Genomic DNA, 5579 nt, shown 5'->3' with positions numbered 1-5579 from the left:
TTCACAAACCAGCCTCAGTATAAATAATATTTTTTTTTTTTTTTTTTGCTTTTTAAATTGTTAGTGCACCAAGCACCTTCTCAAGTCAGTTTTATGCAGTTTTTCATCAAACAAGGCTCTTAGGACTCCCCTCCATAAATAACCAAAATGTAGTTTCAGAGTGCTTCAAGTTACAGCTGGAGGGAGACAAAGGGAGCAGCAGATGAATGAAGCAACAATAACCTTTAATAATCCATCCCAAAGCCTTGGATATAGTAACTACATCTAAACTGTAGAAAGAAGAGTTAACATGTATGTACTTCCAAAGAAATGCACATCCTTGGGTAAAACCATATTTAAGTTGCTGCACCTTTTTCCCCTTCTCCTTTTAAAATGTACTGATTTGAATGTTTTAATTCATGTTGTATTCTAAAACATCTTCTAAATGAAGCCTTTAGACTCTTTCCTTTGTAATTTCAATAAAATTACAAAGGAAAGAAGACATCAGCTCCTACTGGGGAAAAACAAAAGAAGCAAAGGAAACACTGCAATGTCAAATAAAGTATTCATGATAATTTTTGCATCTGACCTGACAAAATCTTAATTTTAAACATCTTGCTATAACTTCTTTTAGAGTATAGGTCATGGACATATGTGAAACATTGTCCAGTCAGGCAGTCCTGACTCATTGTTTCCAGCTGCTACACAACCTTAGGTAATTTTATTATCCTAATTTTTTTCACTTAAAAGTATTGCTGCAGTTTCATGGTAATTGCCAGTGGGAATTAAAGCCATTATTTCAATTATAGTAAATTCAGTTTTCTGAAGCTGCATGACCAAAACGTATGCATTTAAAAACCCACTAAATTGAGAGCTTCTGGATATTAGTCCAAATACTAAATATTGGCAGAATTTCTACTTGAATAAATCCCATAGGCTGTAAAACTCAAGGATCATGAAGATGTCTGCATGTATCACACCCATTTTCCTGCATGTAACAGGCAGAATTCACCAGGGAGGGGACAGAGCCTTTCCTGGCCAGCCTTTTCTGTGCATTCACAATCCTTGCACTGTGTAGCAGCCCCCAGCCCTCTGCCATCAGTGTCACCTGGAGCCCGGCACGAGTGCTAACAGGAGCAAGGAGGTGACAGACCTGCAGGCCAGCTTTTCACCAGCTGCTGCCTGCAGACCCCAGGCCTTAAGAAGAGCCTTGCTGGAGAAGCACCTGGTGCAGCAGGCAGACCCAAGTGACAGTCTTGCTGCTGCAGGAGAGCCTCAGGGACACTCAGGCCATGGCTTGAGCAGGCCCTTTGCACTCCCCAGCATCACCTCCCCGGGTAAAGCTGTGATTGCCTTGGCATCAGCTCTTCCTTTGAAGCTGGAAAGGGTTTCCTGGGGTGATGGGGTGAAACTGACTGCTTGTGCCTCTTTGTGGTGGTCTGGCCTCTATGCCAATGTTTCCTACACAAATCCACAGCTTGAGATGTGAAGAATAAAAACTATTTCTGTAAGTGAATATTTCTACAGTGATGTAAAGTCCATGGGGACCATAACAAACATCTCCCGTTTCTCTTTCAGATGAGAGGTATCTGTCAGATGTTAACTTCTAACAATTCAAATCCTCTCTCTATACATTGTCATTATTAATAAAAAGAATATTTTTCACTCCACAGTTACACACATCAGTGGCTTGCTCTTCTCAGAGTACTGCTGGACTCCCAGGGCTGCAGTGATGAGTTTAGGGCAGGAATCTCTATCAATAAAGCATTTGACCAAACTGCCAGTGGGATCTGAAAGGGCACCACTGCTACTGGACGGGGAAATAGCTATATGTAAATGATGCCTATGTGCAAAACCTCAACCCTTCACAGATACTTCCAGTTATTTTTCTTGGACATCAGAGAGGTTTTGTATTGATCAAGCTTTTGTACTTGAGTGTCACTTTTTTCTCTTTTTACTCAGTTGTATTTGTTTATAGAAGAATCATAACTACTTTTACAGACCTTCCACATTTCTTGTTCTCTGTGAGAATGGCTGTCAGAGCTGTGTCTGTTTTAACAGATTTGCAATAGTGCTGAGAACCAGGGTACTAAAAAATAAAATCCCTGACTAATGCAATTTGTCAGATTAAGCCCTAGTGACAGTGCAATTACATCAGCCAAAAATGATCACTCCTGGTATGGCTTTCCTTGCTAACAAAGGTTCCTGGCTATCAGGGTACATCATGCCCTTGCATGCACAGCTGCATCACACCCTGTGCTTTGTCACACAGGTACCACCCTGTGTCTTTGGCAGGCAAAGCACTTCAAACCCTGGGTACACTGTGCCCCAGGAGGGTGCAGGGAGGGCATCCTGTGTCCCCTCTGCCAGGCAGTTCATTTCAGCTGGTACTGCCAACTGGTAATGAAATAAAGACCAGCAAGCAAACCACAGCCCTCTTGTTGCAATTACACAGCCACATTAAGGACCCTGCTGCAATCCCTCCCTTCCTGACCTCAGTCCCAAGTTCTGCTTCCTCTCACCACATGACAAAGTATGCTCTGGCACAGGAGCACCCTGTGCTGCTGCTGGCCATCTCCCCATGGATGTTTCCCATGCCTTCACTTCCAAGATTTCCTAAGCCCACAAGAAGCAGAACACACTCTCCTGGAAGTAGTTCTTAGGAATCAAATTAAACTTAACCAACAACCTGAAAACCAATTGAAAGTTAGCAACCATAGCTTGTAGTAAGTGAGCGTAGGCATTCCTCTGAACTAAACCAACCCGTGATCTTATTTCTTTTTGCTACAAGTGGGTCTAAGAGAAAGACATTCTTTACTAATCCATGGCAGCGAAATACCCTAATTAGGTGAAAACATTTGTGTGTAGCATTCCAGAAAAACTCCTGGTGTGACAACAGCACTGTAGGCTCTTTTATGTTGCTTCCTCCACAGCAATAAAATCTCCTCCTCCCACTGGAACAACCACTGGAGTCAGTGAGAGTGCAGCTCTGCTGCTGTCTCCAAACCACCAGCTTTTGCTAACACTGATGTGTCAGGTCTCCATCCTCCCACCCAACCCATATGAACAAACACACGTACGCACCCTGACAGGCATCAGGTAACCAAACTCTTGCATTTTCAGTCTTGCAGGCCCAAAGGATTTTCTTCATGCCAAAACTTGCCCCGTGCCTCTTTACTAAAGCTGCAGCACTTCAGCAAGAGGAGAGAGGCCTTGGAGCTTTTATTGTGCTTGCAAGCCCAGATTACATTGATCACATTGACTGGTCACAACAGGTTTACTCGTGCAATCACCAGCTGAACATCAGAGGCTTTTTGGGATCCATGAGAGAGCAACACAGCCCCCTCCACCAGCTGAACATGGTGGCACAGGATACTGATTTTGCTGCTTCATTGATAAAGTATGCCTCAGCATTAGGATTGATTTTGTTTTTTATGAGGAGTTTTAAAACTATTTCCAAAGATAATTGTCCAATGAGGTCATTTTTACACTAACCCTTTTCTGGAATTCGCTGGGCTGGAAATGTGGTTTCTTCAGTGCAGCACAGCCATCTTTGTTTATTAGACTCAACTATTACTATAGTTATATTTATTATACTTTTATTATTTAAAAAGGAAAAAAGCCCAAGCATCTCCAAGAGCTATTTCTTTCCATGGATTTGTGTCCCATGCTTCTTCGACTTGGTCTAAGAGGGCAGAAGTTCCAACATGAGCTTTTGCTGCACTCTGGGTGTTTTAGGTTGTCTTCCTACACAAACTGTTTGGCATTTAATAAGGCTGGGAGCTCTTCCTCAGTGCACGAGTTTCTCCCTCCTTCCCCACACTTATTTTTACACTGCTGATCGAAGTAAATTTCCTTCCAACAGGTTCAAAATCTATTAGAGACAGGCATACAGCATGATCATAGAAACCTCCTGTGTGTAAGAACAAATCTATTTCTCCCCCTGCTCCACCACCCTTCAGCAGCCTCATTTGCTGGTATCTTCCTTAAGGGGCACACCACAGATCACCAAGTTTGGCTACTCAGTTTTGTTTCGAAAACAAGTTAAAGACCTGACGAAGCTTGCTTACAGATTAACAAGCTTCATGCTTAACTTGGGGAAAATAAGAACAGAATGCTCCTGAAAAGGTAGGAAACATCCTTAAAAGTACTTCAGCGTAAATCTTGCGTCACACAGGGCTCCAAAGAACGCACCAGCAACCTTGTGCTGACATATACTTGACCTTTGTTGCGAGCACACAATTGCAACATCCTGAATGTCTGTAGCTAAAGTTTTCCCAGCAGGTTTTCCAGCTTGCTTGCACATATACTGAGCAGCAGTGTAAATATAATTTATACATTAACATATTGCCTGTATGCATGTGAGGCCTCATTTGATGTTCATGATTGCACCATCAAACATGGATTTAAAATGTCCAGCCTTGGAATACAGCAGTTGTACTTTGCATTTTACTTACATCAGGACCAATCCGTAAATTAAGCCACATGCAGATGAAGAAAAAAAAAGTATTGTGTGTTTAGGAAACTTCCTTTAAAACAAATTATTTTATCTCAGTCCAAACATCCACAATAGCAGGAAGCTGGATCACAGCATGTTTACAGTTGTATAATAGCTCCAAAAACACTAAAGCATCCTCCCACTGTATTAAGAAAAGAGCCTTTAAAAGATGAAAAATAAGTTTAGTACAAAGTCTCTTGACTGAATTAACCTAAGACAAATTATTTGGACACATATGGTGTATATTATTTAAAAATAGATTAAACAGTGTTTTGGGTTTTTTTTCAAACATGAAATTATTCTATAAACATTTCTACTTTTCTGATGAATCAATGCTCAAAATTTGGCCAGAAGACAAGTCAGTTCCCATGTCATGGAAGTTCTCAAGGGGATCTAGGGGGAGATTTTCCAGCCTTGTTTTTTCTATGCTACTCCGTTTTTTTTCTGTCCTGTATTTTTTCTTGCATACAGCTTCAAAAGAGCAAGTACATCTTACTCATCTTATACATCCTATTCTGCACTCTCCCCTAGAAAACCTGGCATTACAAGGATCCAAATTGTATTACAAAAAATAAAATCAATCTTGCTTTAAGAATAGCAGTTTTAAGTGTAAATGGCACGATACAGAGTGGTATTGGTGATATTTGAGCGAGCCCCAGATTACCTGGTAAAGCTCAGTGGCACAGGCTGGCAGAAGCACCACGATGGGGAACAAAGGGAATAGCAAAGTCCTGCAGGTAGTGAACCCTCCTGGCCCTCAGCTGGGTCAGCCTGACTCATGGCATATGTTGGATGATGCCCACCATTTGACAAATATGCAGGACAGGGATTTCAGACATTAACATGTTAGTTCACCTTTGGGTCTCCACTCTGATCATATGTATTGTGGAAATGCCCATTTAGAGTTTCAGCAAGCAGCATAGTCTTGCCTTTAATTGAAAAGGGACAGAAAAGCAGGTTTTTCTGTTCATATTTCATTTCTCAGCCATGTATTCTATCTTTAGAAACACCACTTCAAGTAAAATGCATTAATTTTAACTGTAGTCCCCTCTTCTTAAAAATAATCCAGTAGTAAACTGGAATCCAGAAGAAAACACAAGAC

The sequence above is a fragment of the Melospiza georgiana genome, chromosome 2, assembly GCF_028018845.1.
Source record: "Melospiza georgiana isolate bMelGeo1 chromosome 2, bMelGeo1.pri, whole genome shotgun sequence".
NCBI classification, from domain to species: domain Eukaryota; kingdom Metazoa; phylum Chordata; class Aves; order Passeriformes; family Passerellidae; genus Melospiza; species Melospiza georgiana.
The sequence above is the reverse complement of the archived record's forward strand: the minus strand, read 5'-3'. Positions refer to the sequence as shown.